Consider the following 14,590-nt stretch of genomic DNA (forward strand, 5'->3'; position numbering starts at 1 on the left):
GTCCTCCTGTTCAATGTACACCCAAACATTCATATTCTTTTCCAGTCTCTGTTTCTATATCCCAGGCAAGAAAGCAAAGGTCCAAGTCCTTAGACAAACCAGCTCACTTACGACTCACTGAAGCCCTCACAATCCTTATTGTATCTAGTTTCATATAGGCTTTTGTTTTGATTTTTGCTTGCTTTCAATAAAGGGGGAAGGGCAAAAGGAAGAGAGAGAGGGAAGGAGGGAGGAAGGAAAAAGGAGAAAAATCATACTATATATATTTGTTTAAATATACTACATATATTTTTGGCAAATGGCTTTTTTTAACCCCCTTCCTCCTTTAATTTTTATAACAACCCTCTCAGATGGGTATTATTTTCTTTTTCCAGATCAGTAAAGTGAGTTCATACTGTTCAAGATCTCAGAGATAATTAAGAGGCTGAATAAATTTAAAAACTCAGGTCTATCAGACCCAAAAATATCAGTTTCACAAATTTCTCAGAAATAGGAAATTCATGATAAGTCTGTGTTATGATGCAACCTTAGAAACATAGATTCTGGTGCATACTCAATTGCCTACATGATCTCATCACCTATATAGCAGATCCATCTTTAATATATGGGCTTATTAAGTATGCCATGTTCCTTTTACTAAAGATATTCCTTTTAAAATATTTTGTCATAAAGACGATCATCCCAATTATTCAGTAAAAAAAAAAAGTAATCCTATGTAAATGCCTTTAAGTTACCCAACATTTACTGTATACATCCAGAAATAAGCCATTTTCTAAGACACAGAAGGAGGCATATAATTTTGTTCTTAAGATGAGATTAGCAGAAGGGTCTCATTCTGCACAGGCATTTTGAATATGCATGGGACAGAAACTGTAACGATAGATGCTGATAAGGGGCTTCTGGGACCAATAAAACCTGGGTTTACTTTTGTTTTGCTCAGATCTCCTCTTAGACAGTTCAGCCCTGGATCTCTTGGCTCCTTCCTGTTGGGATAACTTGTTTTTCCATACCTATCTGTGAACTGTTAGACATGGGAATTTTTAAATTTTGTTTGGTCCCCTGAAACCTTAAGCTTCTTGGAGAAATTCTGATCCAGCTTCCTCAGGAAGAATCCTCCCAACAATATTTCTACCAGCTTCTTTGTGGGTAGAGAAGTCTTTTAGGATACTGCTTGTAACAAAAATGAGATGAGCCAAAATTTTTGGTCAAATAGGTTGGTGGAGTATAGTAAGTCTTGACAATCAAATGGATATGTCAGCTATCAATTCTTCACAGGTGGTGTGTGATAGAAAAGAATGGCTAGGAAAGATTAGGCAACTGATAAGTGCTTTGGATTTTTTTTTTATAGTCAAGTAATCAGAGCCATATTAGGTAGAAAAATAAAGATATAACTACTCAACAAACATCTTTTGAATACCTACCAACTAAAGAATAGAAAGAAGTTAAATGATTTTCCTTTTAGAATTCCCAGCCTAGTTGGAGGAGATTGATATTTGGGTGATGACATGAAGGCCATAATTCTTACCATGAGACACTACTAAATGACTGTCTCCTCCTGGAGAATCTCACCCCCAAAGTCAAGGATGCTCCTGTTGAACAGTTCCACTACCAACATGATGAGATATGCTTTCGTGGAGAAAAGAGACAATCATATTGATGATTTGATGCTTTGTTTTACAAAGATCTTTACAGAATCATATTGATGCTTTGTTTTACAAAAATGAAAATCAGATTAAAAGAATTCAGCAAAATTAAATGTAAAACTGAAAACTATATTATAGCTAACCCATAGCTTGGTGGCTGGGAGGATAACAATAGAGCATGAGAAGACTATGTAAAAGTTGAATTAGGTAGTCTTATTTATAAAACATTTGTGTAAAATACAAACAAATTCTTTTTATTAGAGGAAAAGAAAAAAAAAAAACCTTAAAACTGAAATTCAGCTTCATGACTCAGGTTCTGCAAATTTTTCTTTTTTCCCAATTTTTTTTCTTCCATTGTCTCTCAGAGGTTTGGTAAGGAGATCATCCAAGATATGTGGTTTTCTTTTCCTATTTTTTTCCTCGTTTGCAAACTAGGTTTATTAAATAATATTCACATATTTGTAAACTACTAATATTTCCTTTTTGATGTCTTCCTACTTCAGAGAATTCAAGATATTTTTTATAAAGATTAAAAAATTACTTTTCCTGACTCCTGAGAGATATATAATAAAAAATAGGAGTTAAGAAAAAAATAACTTTGTCATCCAAGCTTCTAAGCTTCCATAATATATTAATGAAAAATATATTCCACATATTTTATGGTTACGCAATCATTGGCCTGATCATTCTATCTTAGGTATCAAGAAGTTCTTACTGTTCAAAGAGACATTTACTTTCTCTTGATGCTTGTTTTAAACTGTTACTTCTATTTTGAATCACTGTATTATATACCTGAAATTAATATTATACGGTATGTTAACTAATGAGAATTTAAATTAAAAACTTATTTATTTATTTATTTTTAACTTAATTTTATTTATTATTAGTATTTTTTTACACACACACAGAAAGACAGAGGCATAGGCAGAGAGAGAGGGAGACTCCATGCAGGGAGCCTGATGTGGGACTTGATCCCAGGACTCCAGGACCATGCCCTGGCCGAAGGCAGACATTAAACCGCTGAGCCATCCAGGGATCCCCTAAATAAAAACTTTAAAAAATAAACTGTTACTTCCACTTTCATACTGGAATAATATATATACATATATGTATATACACATACACACATATATATGCACACACAGCAAATGTCGCCAACTTAGTACTAATATTATTATTGATTTTTATTTTTTAAGGCTTCTTTTGGATGCTTAGTTTCTAGTGTTTTATAAGCTGGAGACTGCTCTTGTGTAATTGTTTTTACCTGTTAAGTCATTATTTCCACATTAATAATAGGGCAAAGATATCAGGCTTCAGTTTAGATTATGACAGTACCTAATGTCTTTTCCACATTTACTTCAAGTAAGAGGACTTCCTTTCTTGTTTTCCTGGGAATTTTATGAATTCAATATGTATATTTTTCCAGCTGTAGTATTTTAATTTCAATTGGAAATTACCAGTTGAGATATCAATTTTCTTATGAAAAGTTTCCTAATACTAAATCCTAGCAGTTAAAACTAACTTCAGCTTCTCAAGTGGCATGATTTCTTTATTCTTAACTTAGAATTTTTAAAAATCTTTTCTTTAGTTATTTGCTTTGATACTTTTGGGTCAGTGAAACATTAAATTATATATTTTTATATTAAGGACCTTTCATAAAAATAATTACCTTTGTGTGTGTGTGTGTGTGTGTGTGTGTGTGATACGATCTTAAGTAGATGATTAAGATAAAATGGAAAATCTCTTGGTTATATTGTTAAAGCATTTGATCTGATACCTGTTTTTGATGCAAGTGAGACTCCTACAATGCAAAAGTTCATGTCTCCAGAAAATTCATGTTGGTAATCCATTATAGCAGCAAGTCTTTATCTTTGTTTTCTTTCAGTTAAATTATTTTCCTATTATACATTTAGTAGACGAGCTAAACAGAAATGTGGGGCTAAATGAAAGGTTATAATGCTCACATGGAATTTTTGGAAATTTAAGTCATTACAAAAGACTTTTTTTTGAACAACTCCTTTTTGTTGTTGTTGAGGACTCTTTCATTGCTTCCAAGAACATCAGCAGGGAGCATGTATAAGTGGGAGTCAGAATATTTGTATGGGTCAGCCCTGTCGCTAAAGTTAGGGATTCACTCAGTGACCTCAGTTCAGGGTCTCCACTAGTCAAATGTGAGGCAGGATGAAAGTATCCTGAAGTTCCTCCTAGCTAGGGTTGGAAATGACCTTATTTTCCCTACCTTTCCCTACAAATTATCCATTTATTCTTCACTGACTTTGTAGTTAATAAAATCCTTTGGAACAGCCTCTTAAAAACTAGGAGGGTCAGAGTATCAGAGTATCTACGTCTCCAGCGAGCCAGACTTTTAAATCAGCCCCATTCTGAGTATTACCTTCTTTGATGGGACTTACTGAGTAGATCTGAAGGCAGCTATTAGATTGTAAAGTAGGTTGTAGGAGTTAATGGTGGGTGTTCTCACCTAAGATCCTAGAAACAATTGTCTCCACGAGAATATGGTAGTATCAATTTAATTGATCCCCAAAGGAAATTACATTGAACATCTCTAAAAAATGATGAAAAGCTGACTTAAAATGGAATTTTATTGTCTCACCACTTTGGTTTAAATGTTGTTCTTTTTCCCGACCATGTCTGCTTATTTCAGGTTTTGAAAACTAGTTGATAGTATTTTATGAGCAGTTTTTAATTGTTACATAGGCCATCCAATTTTGTTTAACAGAAAACACTTAATAGTAGCATGCCTAGAATAGGTCACCATCAGTTGTGTTTTCATTTAAATTTGAGAAATGAAGAGCCACGATGACTGCCCTGAAAGAACAGAGGGAGCCAGTGGCATGGATGGGAAAGACTCACTCTCAGTTATCAATTCTGGGTGTCAAAGATGTCACTGTTTCTAAAGGAAAAGTTCTCCTGTATTCTGCAACAGACATCAAATACACTTACTCCTTTCCTCGTGTGTCATGGAAACAGGGAAATTTTTTCTTATCCATTTTTCTTAGTACATGGGTCACTTTAAGGATGATGAAATTTTGCTTACTGTCCTGTGATTCCTGTAAAATGCTATTTTTCCTAATGGAGATACCTAATGTTGTAAGAGAGAAACATGGAAAATTTTTAAACACTGAGAAATATCAGTCCTCTGTTCTAAAACTTGGTCCTAAGCAAGTAGGTCATTGCATAGAGGTAATCTTTGTGTTCTACTGTATGCAAAATATATATATTTTAAACATAAAATGTACATGAATTAATATGAACTCATTAAGAATAGTCATATGAGAAAATTACATGGTTTATTTATATATGGTTATATAAGACTGATCATTTAGTGCCTCTGGTTACTTATCTGAGATACTATAAAAGTGAATGAACTAGATTCTCTATTATGACAATTAGAAGGCAGGTACTAACTTGTACTTAGAAGTAGTATTTGAATTATACTCTAGAATAGTTTCAGGAGTAGTTTATCATGGACATATTAGTGTATCAAAAGTTATGAAGATGACTTTAAGGGAAAATGTACTCACCTACTATTTTAACTATGTCTTTTTTTGTTATTTATATTACCATCTCCTCTTCCTCAGATGCATCTGAAAAATTGGATGGGAAAAGAATAAGTTATAAGTTCATCCTACAGAATTTTGGAAAAAAACAAAAAGCTGCTTTTCCTTCCAACTTTAATTAAGGGTGGCATGTAATTTTAAGCTTATCATGTACTAATAATGAGGTTTCTTTAAAAAGTTCATCTTGTTGGAAATCCAGCCCCAAAATTAAATAAATAAATAAATAAATAAATAAATAAATAAATAAATAATAAATAAATAAATAAAATTGTTTAAAAGTATGCAATGTAAGGGTTCATTGCATTTACTGCTCAATAGTTGGAGAGTTAAACCTTCTCCTTATGCTGTCATTGGCTTTACATCTCCATGCTAATGTACCCTCTGAAAATGTGTTTGCATCATTTCTGCTTCAAACATTATTATCAAGGACAAAAAGTTTAGAGTCTGCAATTTCAGGTGATTATGTTTATACAGTTGGGAGAATAGAATAATCTAAAAAACAGCACATTTTGTGTATATGTGTTGACTCTTACTTCCTTAGGAAATGGATTTTTACGCTCCTAGGATGTCATATTACTGTTGTCAGATTCTAGTTATCCATTGATAATGACAATTGCATTGATTGCTTTAGCACCAGCTGACCTCCTATGACTAAATATCTTCATATAGCAGATAATTTATTCAAAAAATCAGACATGGAATTGCTGATATTCTATTTCCTTTCAATGCCCAAAGTCCCCACAATTTTAGATTGAAATGTTGTCTTGGGGTAGAGCTTTTCTTAAGATAGAGAAATGGAGCTTTGTTCCAGATGTTTAAATATTCTTTTTAGGCTTCATGATTCTTTCCATAGACACTTATTTTTATAAAAGCCACATAAACAGTTTATGATTGAACTGTATAGCTTCTCCCAGTCCAAATTTAAGACCTGTCTTCCCCCCTAGGACTTTAATAGAAGAGTGATTGATATTCCTGTTTCTCTCCCTTCAGCCCACTCCCCTGCTACTCTAAGCCGTTCTTATTTCAGGAAGTTAATCATGAAATCTATTAAACAAACCATGCCATGTGATCTCCATGTTGATACAAAAAAGAAAAGCCTATAGAGATGACAGCACCAAGTCAGTTAAAGGGCAGGATGGTGATGTGTGTAACAGTTGAGACTATGGAATAAGGCAAATATGGATTTGTCTGAGTTGTAATTTGTCACTTTGTTATGTGATGTTGAGTTCTTTTTAAAAAATATTTATTTATATTAGAGAGAGCGAGCGAATGGGGGAGGAGCAGAAGGAGAGGGAGAGGGAGAGAGAAGCCTGCCATGGGGCTCAGTCTCATAACCCTAAGGCCATGACCTGAGCTGAAATCAAGAGTTGGACCTTAACTAACTGAGCCACCCAGATGCCCAAGTTGAGATATTTCTTTCTATCCTTCAGGTTCCTTTTCCACATTCATAAAGTGTTGATAATGTTTCCTTTGTAGTATTTTTATGATGACCAAATGAGATATTTTTAAAAGGCTCTTATAGTACCTGACTCATTGTATGTATATTATTATTAATTATTACTACTGTTATACCATTATACTACATCAGTGAAAAAAATCAGGCAAAATAGCTTATTAGATCCTATTTCTGAATATGCTAAGAGAAAACAGACTTCTCCTTCTTCTATAAACAGCTAAAAAACAGGGTAAAATATATGAAACTACTGTCATTAAACATTGAGCCACAGGCAGTGTAAAAATGTGATTTCTAAGAGAAAAGAAACAAGTGAAATAAATCCTACCCTACATTTACCCTGGCCTTCTGCCTGGAGGCACATTTTGGAATGTGGTATATGCGCTTGGAATCTCAAGCACAACAGATTAGTCTTATTGAGTTGAGGAGACCAATAATAGAATTCAGTGGGGCTGCATTACCTGGAAGTTGTAAAGCAGAGTTCTGAAAAGAAATAATCCAAGCAAAAACAACAACAACAACAACTACAACAACAACAAACTCTTAAATCTATTTAGGTGTTCACTTGAACTTTTGCTGAATCCTAAAATGTGCACATATATGGTGAAACTCTACAAGGTGGGACAAAGAACAACGAGAAAACTATAAACTGAATAATTATAGAGAAGTTTTGAGCTCTGGTAACCAGAACAGACTTTATTGATCGCTGTGAAATCATAGGCAACTTTGAAAGGTCATGCCATTAGTAGAAAGGTTAAACTACATCTAGAATAAGGACTACTCTTGACTCACCCTAACAAAGAATAAAAACAAGTCTTAAAGGATCAAGTAATGCACAAATAACTAAACTGCTTTCTAGAGCAAATATCAATCTTCTTAAAAATAAAAAAAAGGATGACAAAATCCAAATATGCATTGCCATTATCATGATGCCCATCATCCAATCAAAAACTACCATATGTAACCCAGAGTAGGGTGATCTGTAACCAGGAAAAGGAAGAAAAAAAAAAAAAAGTTTACAGAGAGAATGGAATTAGGAGCCAAAGACTTTTAAATGGATCTTGTAAGTAGTTTAAGAATTTAATGCAGGGCAGCCTGGGTGGCTCAGTGGTTTAGCGCCGCCTTCAGCTCAGGGCATGATCCTGGAGACACGGGATCAAGTCCCACCTCAGGTTCCCTGCATGGAAACTGCTTCTCCCTCTGCCTGTGTCTCTGCCTCTCTCTCTGTCTTTCTCTGTCTCTCTCATGAATAAATAAATAAAATCTTTAAAAAAAAAGAATTTAATGCAAATTAATAATGGGAAAGAAATAGAAAAGATAAGAAAGACAGAAATGGAATGGGAACACCTGTGAAAAAAATAATAAATTCAGAAGTGAGATTCACTGGCTAAGATTCATAGAACATTAGATACTGCAGATGATAATGATATCAAACCCCCCCAAAATAGAAACTATATACAAAATGAAGGGCACAAAAATAAAAAGACTGAAAAAAGTAATAAAGAATATTTAGATCCCAGGCAGTAGGATCTGAAGAAAAGTGGGAAGAATCTGAAGCCAGATAAACACAAGGAAAACCGTACCAGAGCACATCATAATCAAACTGCTGAAAACTAGTGATCAAGAGAAAACTTTAAAAACCATCAAAGAAAAAAAAAACAGGAGAAAAATAATTAAGGATGATCTCAACTGTATTTTCAGAAGATAATAGAAAAACATCTCTAGTATGCTGAAAGAAAAAGTATCCAATGAAGATATCTTTTAAACATGGAGGGCACCTGGTTGGGCTCAGTCAGTAGAGCATGAGACTCTTGATCTCAGAATTGTAAATTTGAGCCCCACGTCAGGTGTAGAAATTACTTAATAATAAAATCATTAAAAATACATAAATAAACATGGAGATGAAGGGGGTTTTCTAAGACACTGAAGCTGGTGGAGTTTATCGCTGGGGCATGTGCACTACAAGAAGTGTTGTAGGAAGTTTTTCAGATGGAAGGAAAGGACCCCCACATGGAAACTTGCATCTACATAAAAGAGTAAAGAGTACCAGAAATGTTAAATATGTAAGTAAATAGGAAAAGTATTTTTATCGAGTTTAAAGCATTTGTTTAGAACATAATTGACTGCTTAATAAAGTTTATAGTAATGTGGTGAGAGGTTTCGAACATATGTAGAAGTAAAATGTAACAATAGCATAAAAGAAGATAGGAAAATGGAAGTATACTATTCTATGTTATATAGTCCTTACATTTATCAGCAACATGATATTACTTGAAAATATACTGTTAAAGGTACATATTATAAACTATGAAGTAATTAAAAAATAAAAGATGTGACTGGTAAGGTAATACAGAAGATAGCATGGAAAAATTAATAAATCCAAAAAAAGGAAAAATAATGGAAGATAATCCAAAAGAAAGGCAAGGGCAAGAGGTCCCTTCCTAAGAGCAAACTACCTTTAAAAGGAAAAAGACTTCACCCTGTTATTCTACACCACCCTGAAAGGATCCCTCCACCCCTTCCCAGATACACAACCATTTTATGGGTAGATAAGTATGAGATGACAAAAAAGTTATTGGTGACAGATAATCTGAAGGGATAATCAGATTAAAACAGTCTACCAATAATCTCATAAAACCTCCTAGATTTAGAAACCCTAATAGGGAACCTCTCAGGTCCCCTCCCTCTTCAGGAGCTCTACACTATCACTCAATAAAATTTTGCTTTGCTGCCCACCACTCTTTCTCTGGTCTAACCTCTTCATTCCTTAAAGGGACATGACCGAGAACCACAGCCACTAAAGGAAAAAGAAATCCTGGGAAACAAATAACAACAACAACAACAAAAATAGAAACAAATAGCAAGACAGTGTATTTTTAAAAAAAGATTTTATTTATTCATTTGAGAGAAAGAGTGCACAAGCAGAGGGTGGGAGGGGCAGAGGGAGCAGCAGACTCCCCAGTGAGCAGGGAGCCTTATGTAGGACTCCATCCCAGAACCCTGGGATCATGACCTGAATGGAAGGCAGATGCTTAACCAACTGAATCACCCAGGCACCCCAAGTTGGTGGATTTAAATTCAACCATAACAATAATTACATTAAATATAAGTGGTTTAACTGGTCTGATTAAAAGAGAGAGATTATTAGATGGGTAAAAACAAACAGAAACTACATTTGTTCTTATCATTTTAATCATAGTTATTTTAAATCCATTGTCTAATCATTCTAATACTGGTATCATATCTGAGTCTGATTCTGCTTCTTGCTTTGTCTCTCATACTGTGTTTTATCTTGGCTTTGAGTATGTCTTAAAAATTTTGTGTTGAAATAACGTGTGATGTGTCAGGAATGGCAATTAAAGTAAATAGACTTTTATTGTGAGATTTTATGTTAACCTGGCTAGGAGTTGAGTGGTATTTAATGTTTGCTTTATCTTTTGGTGCCAGAGGCTTCAAATTCTTCTAGGGTCCTTGTTTTTGTTTCCCCTATTGACTTTTAAATTCTCTACTCCTCAGAGAGTCTGCGTCTTCCAGCTCTTTTAGCTATAATCCAATTATATTGAAGCCATATTGAGGCAGTGATGTGTGGGAGGGACACATCTATAATTTATAATCTTATGATTAAATCTTAGTCTTTTAGTGAGGCTATATCCTTGGGCTGTAACCCTCACAAGTGTTTCTTCCCTTCTCCCACATACACTTTGGTGATTAAAGACTTGACAAGGCTGGAGTGGGGGAATTTTCTCTTCCTCCATGTTGTATGAGTCTCTGATAAAGTCCTTTTCCTTGGAGAATAGGTCTTTCTTATTAAGAATGTTCTGAATTTATTTCACAATGATTACTTTTTCCATTCTCTGCTATAGCCAAGAGGTCATCTTTCTCAAGTCTTCACTAGAAGAACTGGTGGGATTCCTGGAGGTATAACTCACAAAAGTCTGGAGGCCTCCCCTAAAACTACAGTCCCTGAGACTCTCTGTCAAGTTAACTCACATTCAGCTTCCAGCATTTCTTCAAAATTATAAGTTAAGCACTTATCTAGTTTATGGCTGTAGTGGCTATGCTCTAGGTAAGCAGATCTTAGCTATGAATCTCTAAACTCACCTAATTCTTGAGATTTGGGAGTGGTAATTAGTTGTCATGCAACCTCTGTTGGGTCCAGGAAAAGTTGTTGATTTTCAATTCAGTTTTTTTCTTATTTTAAGGACAGAAGTGATGGCTTCCAAGCACTTTACATGTTAGATCTGAAACCAAAAGTCTATACTTTCTCTATAAGGAATATACTTAAATATAAAGACAAATAGATTTAAAGTAAAAGGATTGAAAAAGATAGCACTACTCAAGCCCTACTCCTAAGAAAGATGAAATAACTATATTAATATCCAACAAATGGACTTTAGAACAAAGACTATTACCAGAAATAGAGGGGGAAATTTCATAATGATAAAGGAGTAAGTTCAAGACATATAATTCATAAATATCTATGAACCACAAAACAGAGCTTCAAGATATTCAGAGCAAAACTTGAAAGGAAAAATAAACAAAACACAATCAGAGTTGGAGATTTCAGCACACTTTTCTTGGTTTTTAATAAAAAGGAAGATAGAAAATTAATAGGGAAGTAGAAGACTCATTCCTCCTCCAAGTTCAGTATAGTCCCCATTAAAATTTCAAATAGGCTCTCTTTTTCTTGCATAGAAATTGGCAAGCTGATTCTAAACTTTATATGAGAATGCCAATAATCTGGATCAGCCAACACAATTTTGAAGAAGAACAAAGATCAAGGATTTACAATACTTCATTCCAAGACTTAGTACTAAGCTACCTTGTTATGAGTATTGGCAAAAGGATAGGCATATAAGGCAACAGAACAGAATGGAGAATCTAGAAATAGACTTACACACAAAGGATTAATTTGTTTTTGACAAAGTGCCAAGGTAATAGGATAGGGAAAAAATAGTCTATTCAACAAATGGTGGAATAACTGAATAGCCACATGAAAACACGTGTACTTGATATAAATATGTATTTATCATATATATAAATCAATCCAAAAGGGAATCATAGACCTAAAGGTATAACACTTCTAGAAAAAATCATAGGGGAAAAAGTCCTAATAAAATTGGGACAGGTAAGGATTTCCTACATCAAACATTTAAAACAGTGAATTGTAAAGTAATTGATAAATTGGACTTCACCAAAACTGTTAAGTTCTGTTCTTATAAAGAAAATAAGAAGGCCAAATCACAGACTAGATGAAAATATTCACTATATATGTATTTGACAAAAACTTGTATCCAGGATGTATAAAGAATTATTACAACTCAGTAATAAGAAAACTAATTGCTTAATCAAAAGTGGCAAAATATGTGAACAGGCGCTACAGTAAAGAAAATATATTAAAGGAGCTAACAGGGCAGCCCGGGTGGCTCAGCGGTTTGACGCTGCCTTCGGTCCAGGGTGTGATCCTGGAGACCAGGGATTGAGTCCCTCCTTGGGCTCCCTGCGTGGAGCCTGCTTCTCCCTCTGCTTGTGTCTCTGCGCCTCTCTCTCTCTTTCTCTCTGCCTCTCATGAATAAATAAACAAATAAATCTTTAAAAAAATTAAAGGAACTAACACTGGAAAAGCCATTCGGAAAATGCAAATTAAAATCACACTGTGATAACATTATATACCCACTAGAGTTAAAAAGACTAAAATCAAAAAGACTGACACCATCAACTGTTGGTAAGGGTGTAGACCAAGTAGAAGTTTCATACATTGTTGGTGGGAATATAAAATTGAACAACCACTTTGGGAAATGGTTTGGCAGGTTTTTAATAAGTTTTTTTTTTATTTTTTATTTTTATTTATGATAGGCACACAGTGAGAGAGAGAGAGAAAGAGAGAGAGAGAGGCAGAGCACAGGCAGTGGGAGAAGCAGGCTCCATGCACCGGGAGCCCGACGTGGGATTCGATCCCGGGTCTCCAGGATCGCGCCCAGGGCCAAAGGCAGGCGCTAAACTGCTGCGCCACCCAGGGATCCCGGTTTTTAATAAGTTTAAAATGTGCATTTAGCATATGAGTCACTAATGCTACTCATATTTACCCTTAGAAAATTGAAATTATATGTTCACACAAAACTTTAAATAAATGTTAATAGCACCCTTACTCATAATATCCCCATATTGTGTGTGTGTGTGTGTGTGTACGTGTCTCGTTTATGTCCCATACATGTTTCATAGACTGGCGAAAGGATAAAGAAATTGCAGTATATACTATGATGGAAGATTATTTGTCAATAAAAAGGAAGAAACTATTGATTAACAAACACATCATGGATGAATTTCAAAGGCATTATGCTAAGCAAAAGAAGCTAAACACAAAAGAGCACATATTCAGTTTATTTGAAAATCTAGAAGAAACAAACCTAATCTAAAGAGAAGCAGAGCAATGGTGACCTGACACTTGAACTGGTAAAACCAACTGTCAGTAAATGAGGCACCAGGAAACTTTTAGGATGTGGTGGAAATGTTCTGTATCTTGACTGTGGTTAATATTTGCTACACAGATGTATACATTTATCAAAACTCATCAGTCTATCTATATAAAATAAATATATGTAAATTATATCTCAATAAAATTGGATATCAAAAAGAAAAAAAGACTTATGAGCAGTTGACTAAATTTTAACCTAATTTTCTTGGATTAATGAAAAGTAATGTGTGTCTTTCCACATATGCTTTAATTTAATTCCCATAAGCCAGAATGTATATTTTATTTACATTTTAGCAATAAAGAAATCCTTGCTTAGGATCATCAATAAATTGCCTCAACTCTCATAGTTATTAAGGTTTGAAACTTAAGTCTACCATCTTTTCTCTTTTTTATTGCTATAAGTAACAATATACTTCATTTCTGGAAGAAAGAACAGAGGACTATACAGTATGAACTAACCTTAAAAATCAGTCCCATTCCTCCTGCAGAGGAGTATGTAAACTTTGAGGGCCTGAACAACCTGCTGCCTCTCATATTTGACAAGCAGACAGGAAAGGTAGGGCAGGACAGGTAGATGAGGAAGTGATCTAATAGGGAAGGGATGCAAAGGAAGGGCCTTTGAGATTGAGATCTTTCCTTAAATTGAGGTGCTATGATTTAAGAAACATTAATTAATCACAGTCCTTTTTAATCCTGAACTTAATTAAGCTCTCAAGTAACTTTTACTTGAGTTATAAAGAGAAGAAGAATTTCAGAAATGCCTTTTTTATTGAAGAGAATCCTCTAATTAATAGTAATTAAAAATCAATCCTCTAATATTTATTTAACCACAAGCTTAGTTGGTGCTTGATTTTTTTTCTTGTTTAAATAAACTTGGATAAGCAGTTGGATCAAAAGAAAAAGGATTAGTAAAATCAAAAAAATCATTATTGACTGATCCTGTTCCAGACTTTCACCAGATAAGCAGTGGTGGGATTCTGGGCTTTTTATATGTCTGTCTGTCTATCTTTCTATCTACCATCTATCTTGCTATCCATCTTATTTAATCCCAAGAACCTGGGGTTATACATATTATTATCCTGAGTTTACAAATGATAAAAATGAGGTTTGGTATAAATACATTTACTGCTTACTTATATTTTCTAGTTTTCTATAATGAAACACCTGCTGATTATATAATAAAAAATACACTTAGTTTCTACTAAATATTTCTTTCTAAAAATTATATGAAATTCTAAGAGAGCAATTTCTAATACTTAGTGAAATTGTAATGCTTCTGTTTCAAGCATATTTCACTTCAGATGTGGGAGTAATTTCTATTAAGTTGATTGCAAAACAACTTTCTATAAATAGAATTCTATTTCTACCTTCAATTTTAATATTAAATCAATTTTTTGTAAAATGTTTTGGGATATAAAAAAAGCACAATTATTCTGGAGTT

The 14,590-nt window shown here is 34.0% G+C and overlaps 1 long non-coding RNA gene across 1 annotated transcript in view; it reads left to right on the forward strand.

The window, feature by feature from the left end:
• Positions 1–13,256, forward strand: part of LOC140636714 (uncharacterized) — a 31,243-nt gene extending 17,987 nt beyond the window's left edge. Inside the window, exon 7 of the long non-coding RNA XR_012033921.1 lies at positions 12,531–13,256. This is a non-coding gene — a long non-coding RNA (uncharacterized lncRNA). The remainder of the gene's footprint in view (positions 1–12,530) is intronic.
• The last annotated feature ends 1,334 nt before the right edge of the window (positions 13,257–14,590 follow it).

Source organism: Canis lupus, chromosome 7, assembly GCF_048164855.1.
Source record: "Canis lupus baileyi chromosome 7, mCanLup2.hap1, whole genome shotgun sequence".
Classification (NCBI taxonomy): domain Eukaryota; kingdom Metazoa; phylum Chordata; class Mammalia; order Carnivora; family Canidae; genus Canis; species Canis lupus.